This window comes from Haliotis rubra, unplaced genomic scaffold, assembly GCF_003918875.1.
Source record: "Haliotis rubra isolate DU_JTF1 unplaced genomic scaffold, ASM391887v1 Scf86, whole genome shotgun sequence".
NCBI lineage: Eukaryota > Metazoa > Mollusca > Gastropoda > Lepetellida > Haliotidae > Haliotis > Haliotis rubra.
In genome coordinates, this window is record NW_025767590.1 from 1,832,641 (window position 1) to 1,846,577 (window position 13,937).

At 41.1% G+C, this 13,937-nt stretch overlaps 1 protein-coding gene across 5 annotated transcripts in view; it reads right to left on the reverse strand.

Annotated features, from left to right (window-relative positions):
* Window positions 1–11,165, reverse strand: part of LOC124262868 (glutamate receptor ionotropic, kainate 2-like) — an 86,646-nt gene extending 75,481 nt beyond the window's left edge. Inside the window, exon 1 of one of the 5 annotated variants that reach the window (XM_046697452.1) lies at window positions 11,076–11,165. The gene's annotated coding sequence lies outside the window, so the exon portion shown is untranslated. Of the gene's footprint in view, window positions 1–3,694; window positions 3,948–3,988; window positions 4,043–9,387; window positions 9,869–11,075 lie in introns of those variants that run through there. The other 4 variants (XM_046697449.1, XM_046697454.1, XM_046697453.1 and 1 more) reach the window with 4 other exon arrangements.
* Between the last annotated feature and the right edge of the window lie 2,772 nt (window positions 11,166–13,937).

A 13,937-nucleotide genomic window follows, 5' to 3' on the forward strand; every position in this document is an offset into this window, starting at 1 on the left:
CATTACAATGAGTTTACAATATATTTCCTTGTACTTATGACATGATCTAGTACATTAATGAGTCGATATATACGAGCACGGATATAGTGTGGACACCGAAGGGTTATATCTCTTAGATTCGAACCCTGGATCACAGGAACCTGGCGACACCATAAATGACATTTAAAACATTGGAAAGTCAAGAAAATATACATAGCCATGTCTACGTCACAAAAATAGGAAAGGCATTGGGAGAGATGGAAGAGAGAGAGAACTTATCCACCGAGAACTGCAACAATATTGTACAGAGCTGAAAGCAGGTGTAGAACATATCCGCCCAATGAACCAACCCACACACTTCTCCCCTCCCTACATCGCCTCCCCCTCCATGGCCCTGCCCTCAGTACAGTAACAGATATACATATATAACAATCAAATATCTGTGAACTAAATTGTTCGTGGTTGGTATCGTGTATATTATCTCTATCCCCATCTGTAATTTCCATGGCATGAACTAAGACTGACCTTGGGTCCAGGTGAGCTACAACCGGTTCCACCTGTGTGTCTGATTCACCTGTTCCACGCATCTCTAACGCGCTCTATCAGATCAAAAGTCAAAAGCTTTGTAATTCCACTTAAACACTGTCTGATTCCTGACAAACGCCACAGGGATGAAAAATTGTAAGCAAGACAGCAATCGACATTTTAATGTCAACATGCTTCTCTGCCCAATCATACAGACACGTTAAAATTACATTCCCCCAGAAGAGTTAGACGAGTACTCGAATATTTATGCAAGTCTTGTCAGTGTTGTACGGTCAATGGGGTTAAACAGAATATAAACCCGTGCTAAGAAACCTATTAGTAAATATTCTATTTTCAGTGAATTATCCACAAATCGACTTTTGACCTTGTTGGAAGCCAGGGCCTCCATTCTCAAAGCTCTAAGGTGATCGTAAGTCACTAAGGTAACGGTTAGTGCAATGTTAAAGAATGGGAGTTAAGGTTAACCTTAGTACAGGTTGCTTCGTGAAAGGAGCCCCAGGACTTGGATGCACTTATCGTGCATCTGTCATTTGTCATTATGGTTAATTAACGTCATGAACAGGTGTGGTGGCAGACGTGTATGTCTCACGATGGTGGTTGTCGAGAACATGGACACAGTTTTTGTTTCACAAACAAATGGATTAAAAACCTAATCTTATGAAATGTAACATGTTTGTTCCATATGAAATAAATATCTAAATGGAACGTCAGACTTGACTTATTTCGAACTGCGGTCAAATTAACAATATTTACAACACATTCAGCAGGTGCCCGAGGACACGTCCATGCTTCCCTTTGATATTAGAAACCGAGTTTTCATGGTGAAACGCCGATGCTTTAAATTGACCAATTACTACCAAAATAATCACGCCAAAGTGGCCATCTCTCATTGCAAATTATGACAAAATGACCCAAAGGTCGTGTCAGCATTAAAAATACCGCCCACATCCGGGTCCCGCGTACATCCTCTCACATAGCCATATACATCCGGGTCTCGTGACATGCGAGAATGGCACCGTTAATAGAAATGCAATTTGGCGTGATAAAATGTTTCACACTCACGGGGAGACATATGGAATAAAGCAGCACACTAAAATGTCGCATAAGCATTGCCTCATCAGAATAGAGAAGTGCTACAAATCAGATCTGGTTGTAGACAAACTACGTCAAAGGTCAACAGTAGGGTCACAAGCGTCCTCGATTTTCGACGGGAGAAATGTCGAATGAGTTAGCTTGTTGAAACTGATCACATAAAACCATTTCTTCAGCTGACATATTATGGTACCCGTGAAGATCCGGTTTAGAATTGATCTTCAGTAACCTATATGCTTGTCGTAAGAGGCGACTAACATCGGGTTGTCAGGCTCGCTGACTTGGCTGGTACATGTCAACGTATCTCAGTTGCGTAGAACGATGCTCATGATGTTGATCACTGGATTGTCTGGTCCAGACTCGATTAATTACAGACCGCCGCCATATAGCTGGAATATTGCTGAGAGCGGCGTGAAACTCACTCACTTAAATTTTATGGTATTGCAATGTATTCATCAACGTCGCAGAAATCACATGGGACACCGGGTGTTAGCACAAGAACTGATTGTATAGAAACAATTGTAATGTAAAGGTTACACCTGTATTTCTAATCATACAGCCATATACTATTGTTGATGCATGATCCTAGTGTGTACATAGCTATGATCACAAGTAGAGGTCGTAATGCTGGATTGTGATATACAACACCCACGTGACCTCTAACTAATGCGGTGTGATGAATGACACCAGGGGATTCCCCATATTGACGAGCGATATACACTGGTGATGGCATTGTATAAGATGAAATATCAACTCCCCTCGCAGAAATTGATAATACGTCTATTAATAAAATTAATTTTATTTCCGATTTTAAATCGTTGTAGACAAGTTAAAAAAGTGAAATTCCTGCTGTTATCACTGATCTTCGGTGATTCCCTCATGCCAATTTCATCACCTTTTCGTCATTTACTCCCACTGTTTTGGCCGATAATCGAGACTGGTTATTTTCTGGCCTTGATGTTGTAGTTTTAATTATTTTCATACTAATTGACTATGCCACGTGGTGAATGTGATAGTCAAGGAATTATGAACTATGAGTATATGTTACCAAACATGAAACCAAACTGTCTTATCCTCCGACATTTCGGATTCTTGATTCGTAACGAGTACTCGCCTAGTATGATCCTGTTTTAACCATCACCATTCTTGCAGATTACGTCGCAAACGGATACTGCCCTGGTCATAATCGTCTTCACGTCAAGATATAGCCGCTTTGTACCTCAAAGTACCCGAAGGAACTGCATGTATTTACGGGTGGATCATCTCCAGGTGGGGCGGGGACATGGAGACATGATCAACAGAACTAGGGTATGGTAGAAAAAAGGGAATGACCAAGACTGACGAAAGGAAAAGTGTGCGAAATAGTTTCCAAATTTTACTAGCCAGCCGGTACAGCTATGCCGGAAAGTTACCAGCCCACAAAATAATTCACTATCCCGAAATTTGAATGTAGAAACTAAGCAAAAGAATAGTTACAAAAAATAGATGAGAATTAGATATTGTCGGCATGACACGGGTTTCATCATTAAGCTGCTAATATGATCAACATTTTCATCAGGCCATTATCTTGCATGATTTTAAAGTGTATTATAACTTAATAAGTCGGAGAAAGTGATATATTTACAAAATGACCCCATGAAAATTCACTAGTCAGTCGGGGCAGTGACTGTGGAGATTTACTGGCCCGACTGGATTATACTAGCCAAGGTGTAGCGGGCCAATGGCTATTTCGCACACTGAAAACAATCCACAATAGAAAAACGAAGAGAGAGAAAGCCACGGAAAAGCCTCATTTCGGTCAAATGTTGATTCTTTCTGACATCCCTGAACGCATACAGTAAAACCAGATATTGCCACTCGTAACTCGCAACACTCGTTCCAGATTATCGATTGCTTAGGATTATTGTTCTGTACGGTCACTTTTAAAACTAAATTGCCACTGAATAATCCAGCTTAACGAATCCAAAGCATAAATTAAACACCTACGATGTTCTGTATTGTCACATTTAAAACTAAATTGCTACTTAATTTTCGAGCTTAATGAAACCAAAGCTCAAATGATCCGTTGAACACCTACCTGTCGACGTCCACCCGTCATTCAACACTGATTACCGTGTGGAATGGTCGCTCTAACCCGAACCATCAACCTCACAATTCCCAGGTCCAAATCAGCCGTGTTTAGCAACCCATAAAACGTACTGACTGCGGTAATAGTTGAATCCGTGTCATTGTTTTACAATAATACTCCGTCAACATCGACTTTTTCGTAAATGCATCAGCAATTGTTTTGGGAGACATTGTCAACGAGAACACCTTACAAAGTCATTGTGATCCACCATTCTTAATTGATGAGGAAGATTTAAGTACTAACCTCTACCGCTCTAAATATAATGTACACGCTATGCAGATAGACGGCCCATCAGTCGCGTTCACTAAATGCATGGAGGCGTGAATATACACAATGCAATTGGAGCTATGTATAATTTATACTGTTAGTAGCATGCGTCATGAAACGCTCACAGTGGGACTGGGCATGTGTGGTCAGTAATCAGTGTGGTAGCCCATCTCGCAAGACACCCGTTTTGAATCTCCACATGACAGAATTTGTATACCCCATCCTTTGGGAAACTGCCGGTGTATAAATGAACGTTATATCCCGAGTCTCTAGGGGCTGCACGCGCACTATATAAGAACAAGCTGCTGGTTACGCTTTCATTATATTCACTGGAACCATACGTCACGTAAAAGCAAATCATTGAACGGCTTAATATTTCATGCTTAAGTGGAACAATGTGAATTATGGAATCCTATGTAGATGAGATACTTCATGAATATTCATACGACCTGTCACGTTTTTGTTGTTATCATATATGGATCAAGGTTGCTTTCTGTATAGCACTAACTAGGTAAATACTACTATATTAAGCGAGGCTGTTATTAGCGCCTGTGCTGATATTAACATGAAATGTGGTGGCAATTGATGTACGTTTGATGCGTGTGTTTCCTGACATTATTTCGACCTGGGTGACGTCACTAACAAGTGACCTATTGACTACGCCTTTGTGTGAACATGAATCTAGATGAACCTACGATTAAAGCAGTCAGCAATTTTACTTCATAGAATAATACAAGCTCAACGAATCCAAAGTAGAACAATTCTTCAGGCTCAAATTGTACACCTCAAACACGGGACAGTTTGGTATCCTAAGAGTTAAGAGTTCGCTCGTCACGCCGAGAGCCCGGATTCTTTTCCCAATATGGATACAATATGTGAATCGCTTTCCTGGTGTCCCGTGCAGTGATTTAGTGAGATTGTTTTACGCCGCTTTTAGCAATATGCCAGCAATATCATGGCGAGGGCACCATAAATGGGCTCCACACATTGTACCCATGTGGGGGATCGAACCCGGGTCTCGTTGTGACGAGAGAACGCTTTAACCACTGGACTACCCCACCGCCCCTCCAGTACAGTTACGTTGCTTGAATATTGCGTATACTCACTTATATCACTAAAATCATCAAACTCTTTCACGATGTGGTGCCTGCGCTTTCTACATGTTTACTGTTCTATAGGTTCCGGAAACAGCAGCACACAAATCTGAAACTGCTTAATTAAATCTGTTCCACCTACCTGATCGCTGATGATCAACTAGTACACTTGTGGTCATATCAGCATTTGGCGATCCTAGTTATTAATTAGATAATGTCTTGCGTCACACTTGACCCTCTCCAGTATAACACACCTTGAGTGCAACTAGACCCAGGCTATTGTGTTCAACCATTACGTACAAAGTACCTATTTACCTGTAATAGTTTCCACAATAAATGCACGCCCGAATGCTTATAATGAATGTAGGTAATACAGTAGGTGCAGACAACTTTATAATAAAAGGCAATTATCAGCACACAATAAAAAAACGTAGGATGTCAGATAATAATTGGAGTCACAAAGTATGACTTAACAAAGGCAGCTGTGTGTTACTTTGTACGGGTCATTGTGATGTACAACAAGTTTAATATAAATCAACTACTTTCATATTCATTACCTAATGTATCAGTAAACATTTCATCCAGCGAATACACATCCATGTATTCGGTTTGTGATAACACCTTCTAATAGTTTTTGTCAGTCAAAAAGAATATGAACTGAAGTCTATCATATCAAATATTGACTTGTTTGTTTCGAACAAACTATGCCATTAATGACGGGGAACCAACGTCAGTTTTATTGTGACGTCACAATGGAGTAATGGATGTTCCCATGAGACGACAACGTTTCTGAAAGTCTCTGAATACATCCAATGAACAGGTTGGAGAAAAGAGTATTGGCATGATTGGATTCAAATGATTACATTTTGTCTGGAACAGTCTTTTGACCCGCCGTTGACATTGATTCCAAAACATTGTTGCCTTGGAAGCATTTTTAAACCTAAGCAGTGCCAACATACTATACTTTATTCATTATTAAAAACACGAAACTGACAAGACAATATTAGGGTTTTACTTATACTTTGATTAGGAGCGCCACGACAATAAAACGGAAATATACACAGTCATAGAAAAGGGTAACACATGATTTTTAACCCCCACAAAGCCATGTAATGCTCATATGAATTTTGTCTGTTTGTGTGGTCATTTGGAGCACAAAGCAGCACGACTAGCTTGGTGTCAAGCTCGATGTCACTGAAATTTGAGGTCATGGGGAAGGTATCCCTGCTTGGACGAAAATAGATTTGTTTGCTATAACTGATGGCCGAACACTGCATATGCACAACGAATGTCTTGGAGCAAGTACCGTTTGGCGGGGTCTACTGGTGGTGTGGAGTGCCTCTCGCATGACTGCAATCTTGACCTTGTGACGATCACACAAAATCTGAATGGACAACGGTACAACCCTGACATCCTGGACAGTTTGTTGTACATTTCGACGAACATCCTCTGAACAAATCCAGTCTTCATTGACGACAATGTTAGACCACATAGTGATCTCTTACGTCAAAAGACGGTAGCAACTCTACCTTGACCCGCCAGGAGTCCAGATCTCCATCCCATAGAGCATGTTCAGGCACAGGTAAACTGTAGCGCAAACAGGGTTGCGCAACAAAGAGAAAATGACCAGTCTTCGTATATGCTCTTCGCTCGCATATACGAAGACTGGTCATTTTCTCTTTGTTGCGCAACCCTGTTTGCGCTACAGTTTGCCTGTGGTTCAGGTTATTATTGGCAGCGGAATACCCAGATAGATCCTTCAGTACAAAATCCTGATGTATTGGAACAAACCCTCCATCAATAATGGAATGCAATTACCTCAGCGTCAAATTCAATGTCTGTTACAGTCAATGAGGTGGAAGGCCAGGAATGGTATTGCAGTTGGCGGAGGTTACCCCAGATATTGGCATTGTGCTCGGTTAATGAAACTTATGTGATTTCTTGAGGATATTGTATGCCAGAACCTTGGAAATAAACGACCTTGTTACCGTCGAACGACCATAGTTATCAGCACTACAAAATGAGTCAATGTTTGCCAGGTTTGTTTCTCTGAATAAACTACAGTTTATGTCCTTTTTGCGTTTAGATTTGCCATTTAATTATCCCTTGGGGTTCCGTTTATCCAGATATTAAGTAAAATTGAGGTTTAGGTAAGCTTGTTATGGTTAATGGTAACATATTGATGCAATGAAAAATATAGGATGTTGCGAATTTTTCCCCTTGTGTATATGTACTCGGATGTGCATATAGTGCCCATATATGTGTCTCAGTCTCGACTATCTGCTGAACACGATTCCTAAACAAAACAACGGTAAAAACTGTGGAACACTGCTTATCAGTGATGACACCAGGTGTTCGGGCAACCGTTACCAATCGTCGGGTGAGTGAGTTTGAACATTATTTTGGTTATATCACAACATGTCAGCTTGGTGTGGGGCAGTCTCCGATATCTAGACACAAGCACAAGCCTGGTTCTGAGAAATCTAGAAACATACAGATGCATCCGGGACGAGACCACTTAGATACCTACTGACACATCAACACAAGTATAGTACTGAAAAATGTAGAACACATACATATAGGACATGGTGGACTCGGGCAGATTTCAATAACGAGATGTTATTACAATCACATAAACCCTCATTTCGACGCCTTGGTGTTGGCGGACATCATAATCATCATGTCCACACTATTTACTATTTTCCCCCGTTTGTCTAAATCTTTTTATCGGTATGGTTAGTGAATCGTAAACCAGACCACGTAAAAACATCTAGAGTTATCGCCCTTGTATTACAATCGGATGTGGTAGAATAAATTCGTTAAACTGCATAAGATAGGTGTTAAGTTTCGAGATAACACAATTATATTATTGTATTCTCACTGGTAGAAGGTCCGACATAACTAAGCGAGGCAAATGACAAAATCTACGGTATCTGTCAGCAAGGTGCAGAAAAAAGAAAAGATCACTAATATTACTGACGCTTCCGTGAGCGGAATAACATATCAGTATATAAAGTCAATGAGTTCCAGTTTCAATAAAAATAAAACGTTTGCCAACTCGTTATTAACAGAAACATACACGTCTTGCAAACAACGTGACATGCTTGGAACACTATACGAGTCTGACTCCAGCGTGCTGGCTGCCATGTGGCGTGTAACGGTAACTACGTGATCACAGGATACGGAATATTTCATGGAGAACATTTTAGAGCCTGAGAACTCGTGTTTCATTATATCGCTTGGTACTTATCAAACTACGCCTTGCCTTGATCATGTCTTAAGACCATGTGTGTTACGGTACCTTGAAGGATGCTGATACAAGTGCCAAGGTATGAACACAGGAGCATATGAGATGATGTAAGCATAGACGAGAAATGTAGTCATAAAATATCATGAATAATACGTTGATCTTCTAATTCAAGGTTTAATGAGTAAAGGATAGACGATAGAAACGAAACGTCTATGAATACACGTTGTAATAGATGAGGATAATTATGTATTATGTAGACAGGTAATTTAGTGCAAATATGTATAGAGAAAGACAGATAGTCTAAGACAGACAAACACACTCACATACAGATTCATGGCTGAATGAGGACGGAAACCCTCAGATAGAATCACAGAAAGACTAACGATCAGAAAACAAATCGGGACAGATAGACAGAAAAACAGACACACAAACGGAAATGCAGACAGACAAACAGACAGACTGATACATGTCCTCGTTACGACATCTTCTTGATAAACACCCTGCGAGTCGACATGTTAATCTATGGTGGACAGATCTACAAGCTTGTGGTACACCACTATGCTCATTGAACAATCAGTCCCACAGACTCAAATCTGGGTTATCATGATGTATTTCTGCAATGTTATCTTTTCTCACACATCATATATACTTCAGTTAGCAAATAACGAAGCTCCTATAACGCTTGATCTATGAAACCTCTAAATGCCGTGTCGACATCACAACTGGTAACATTAATCAGAACCATTCATGGGCACCATTTAACAGGAATGCAAAACATTGTTAAAGAGGTCATTCACGTCCAGCGACGATTATGAGATATTTCTACACGTTCATAACTCAAAAGGCAGGATTATATTTAAGTGATAAATGATAAACACCCTATGTATATGATACAATGAAGACATTCATGGATGTGCGTGTTTAACACTGAATGTGATGTATTCTGTCACATGTTACGCAAGCCTTTAAAGAACAGTGGTACATGGAGATGTACCCCTTGATCACAGAAACAAACTGATTTTTGTACCTACCTGGTTCGAATCACGTTCGTCCCTGTAACATTCCAACTTGTCATGCCTTCACGTTACAGTAGAGTTGCTTTATCGCAAATCCGCATTCTTCCTCTACACAAACCGGCGTTCACATATATCTGAATCCCTTTCACCGGGCGATAAATTCCGACCGCAGCGTCCAAAAAGTTAACCTCTCTCGCTTCACGTGTTGATCTCAGCGTTCAAACCGAGGAGGGAATCAGAGACATATTAAACTATCGATTCCTCTTCCTGTGAGAACACATGGTGCAGTTAGCGTCTGGACACAGAATAACGCTGCCGTACCTTTATCTGTGCTCGTCGGCAATTAACAACGGCAACGCTGTCGATGTTCCAACCGTGCTTCGGATATTCAGCATTGGGGCATTGCGGTCCACAAATAATTACATTCGTTTAATTGTTTTCGCTAAGGGGCTGTCTTTTCAGGCTGATTCTCTATTTTTTATGAGCTGCATTTTGTTTTACTATTACAGACCTTCACGCTTCTAGGTATTGTTGTGTACATTCCTCGCAACTAATGCAGCTGTTGACAGCCCACAGGGGGATGCTGTCCCCACGGAACTGTATGTCGATTTATTTCCACACTTTCATTATACTTGTATGATGCATACTAATGAGAATTCCATGTTTATTCCTCTAAGGATTATTGTGCAAGCCCGATATGCATTTACTGGTCCAGAATACGAATCAGGCATTAAATATATGATAGCCACATTTAATGATTACATCAAGCATAAATCCCTGGCATTGAAACATGCGTGCTAGTGTAAACACTCACAGTTACGAAACAGACACATCTGTTTGTATTCACATATAGTCAGTATTCAGGACCATGTATGTCATCGCTTGTAAGATTAGTCTGTGTATGCACGTGTCTGTGTGTATTCATCAGTGTCTGGGTGTGTGTGTCTGTGAGTATAATGTGGGTGTCTATTTGTGTATTGTCTGTGAGTGTCTATGGGTATATGCTTGTGGCTATATGACTATTTGCGCCCACGTGTATGTAAGAGTGATTATTGGGCGGTGGGGTAATCTAGTGGTTAAAGTCTTTCCCTCGTCACCCCGAAGACCCGGGTTCGATTCTCCACATGCATGGGTACAATGTGTGAAACCCATTTTTGGTGTTCCCCGACGTGATTTTGCTGGAACATTGCTAAAAGCGGTGTAAAACTAAACTCACTCACTCGCTAAGAGTGTTATATATTTGTCCATGGAAATATATGTGAGGACTCTCTCTCTCTGTGTGTGTGTGTGTGTGTGTGTGTGAGAGAGAGAGAGAGAGAGAGAGAGTGTGTGTGTGTGTGTGAGAGAGAGAGAGAGAGAGAGAGAGAGAGAGAGAGAGAGAGAGAGAGAGAGAGAGAGAGATGAGATGGGCGTCTGTAACATGATCTACGGTAATTATACAATGACCAAAGGTACCGACCTCAAATAACAAACTGCTTCTCACACGATGGTAAGTAGGAGTATAGGCCTGACTTAACAGTGCTATGTATCGTGTGTAATAGCCCACGATGTCGGGGTGCCATGCCACGCAATCAACCAAGCCTACGAGCCTGACCACCTCGGAAGGTCGCCACTATAGCAAACATAGGTTTCTTGGGGCAGTCGACCCCCACCAGGAATTACCACAAGGTACGGCCATCTTGATACCACAGATAATTACTCACCGGGTGCTTACTGAACCTCCCTCTGATACACTTCCGTGTTGTTCTACCCTAGGTGTAGCAGTGTTTGTAGGGTTGTTGGGGACTTTGTTTATTGCCGGTCGGCAACGCTACTCGCAGGCAATCTGATCATACTAAACAAACAACTTTATTAATTGTTTTATTTCTCGCCTTGCGGTTGAGTGGGAAAATATCATTGTCTGTATAATGGATGAAAGTAGAACAATAGCTTCCCTGTATCAGCTGTCGTGCAAACATAGGGACATACGCCATACATGTTTCATATTATCTTGCACACCATCGGTCATTGTGGAACATCTGTGTCAATCTGCAACCATGGTCACTGCCAACGTGACCAATCATACGTCATATATTTCCGTCTGTAGACTGACTCCCGGCACCAGGGGTGCAATTATACAAAGTAGAGTGTGCTGCCACAACGCCGCTTGATGTAGTGTCTACCTGTACAATTATATTAATGGGACAATGGTGCTATGATATTGGAGTGCCAGACTGGTGTGTTATGGAGAGAGAGAGAGAGAGAGAGAGAGAGAGAGAGAGAGAGAGAGAGAGAGAGAGAGAGAGAGAGAGAGAGAGAGAGAGAGAGAGAGAGAGAGAGAGAGAGAGAGAGAGAGAGAGACAGAGAGAGAGCCAGAGAGAGAGCCAGAGAGAGAGTGCCAGAGAGAGAGAGAGAGAGAGAGAGAGAGAGAGAGAGAGAGAGGAGAGAGAGAGAGAGAGAGAGAGAGAGGGCAGACATGCATACAGACAGACAGAGGGGGAAAGAGGAGGGACAGACGTTGCATATGCTGTTTGTTTATCGCCTCCATGTGATCATGTGTGTCATCAGACAGAGAAATAGACACAATCACAGGCAAGTAGCCAGCCAGCAAGACCCACTCATGTATACAACTTAAAGCCATTTTGCCCCCTATTTACCGTTTCTGCTATTTACCGGTAGTTTGTTAGTTTGATGCACTCAACAATATTTCAGTTATATGACGGTGGTGTGGGGCTATTCGAGGCTGGACCAGACAATCCAGTGATTAGCAATATGGGCATCGATCTGTGCAATTAACTGAACAATGCGAATTAGTTTGTAAAATAAAATTCATTTAACTTATTTATGCAAGCAAGATCAGTATACATTCTTTTCAAATGTGTTGTGATAGTTAACTAACAGCCTGTTGTAGAATACCACGTGTTATTTACAGACATGTTTATATACATGAAATTGCATTAATGTCGTCAGCAGATACGGTATGTAAATGTTATGTGTTAATTAACTCGTTAACTCCGTGATAAATATCTGTTTATGAGTCCCTTGAAGTTCAGACCCGTCAATCAAACGGAGCTGTCCCATTGGGGAAACCGTCACTCTGAGTGAGAACTACTGTTAAAGATCACCAATAAGTTAATCACACGCTAGTCATCCATTTAGTCAATAATTACCCTCTATTGGCTGATTGGACGTTTCCTTGGATATAGCAGAGGCACCGAGGCATTCATCACAGTATTGCAAGTAGTACTTTTGATGTTTGTGACTTACTGGTTCGGACGTATGCCGTTTTCAGCTATTGCATGGTAGTTTTTCATCGTGACAGTTTGATTTGTGCAGCTCGGGTCTTAGGGGAAGCAGGACGAATGATATATGTACGTATTATATATGTTTTTGTATGTGTTACTGGCTGGTTGGGACGTGTGCCGGTTTCTGATAACTGTGTGTAAGTGTTTTATCGTGACAGTGTTGCTGTGTGGGAAAGGGGCATAAATCCACCCTGTGCGATTCCGTCCAATAAATCTCGCACATGTTGTACAGCAATACAAAGCTGGCGGACACAGTGGGCTTGTAATGCTATCGATTCCCTTTATTATGAGTGAGTGATTTGTATTGAACGCCTCTTTGAAAGATAACCAGATTTAGCAGGAGAATATGTAATGTAAGGTCCAAGTTATCGATGTACAAGTCATGAAGTCAGCGTAACCTTTGATCCGGGTGAGAACACAGGACCTGGTGTATTTGCGAGGATTAAATATTTAAAAAAATATTAAAAAACCCCATTGAGATGACCCCCGACTCGAAATGCTTCACAGTGCAATAAATCATGATGTATTGTCCTGTGAAAGCATTTCGAGTCGGGGTCATCTAGAAAAATGTTAATCTTTAATCCTCGCAAAGACACGAGGGCCTGTGGGTGAGAACTGGACTTCATCAAACAAACTATGTGTTCTGAACTTAGGACAATATGAATGTATATTGTTACTGAGCTTTAGTTGTACTCACTGTCTATGTACCACTGATCTTAGCTGTTTATAGGTTAGACGGCAGGGGCTTGATCCAGCCCAGATTTGTTTCCAGACATTTTCATTTGGAAATAGTAACAGAGTAGCCCATGTCTTTGTTTTAAAAGCTAAGAAAGTTCGTTATTTGCTGAGTGGTTTGCGTTATTAGACATTATTATTTGCAAATTATCTATGAATTGGCGCTGCGCTGATAGTGAGCACGTGCGACATGCACAACATTCTGTCCAACTATATGTCTTCCCGGCGGAGAAATCACTCTTCAGGTATGAAATTTATACATAATAATATATTTTAATCAGTAATAGTTCATTGATAACAGAAACTAATAGGGTAATGCATTTCTTTTTCACATTCTTGTCGAAAGAAACGACAAACGTGATCGGGTGGTCGGTCTACAGATTGGTTGATGCATGCCATCGTATCCATTTTCGTTGATCGATGCTGATATTATCAACCATGGGACTGTAGTAGGTTAATGTGGTCATCCGTGGTCAGATGTTGATCACTGGATTGTCTGGTCCAGATTCGATTGTTAACAGGCCGCCGTCTTAAGGATGGACTATT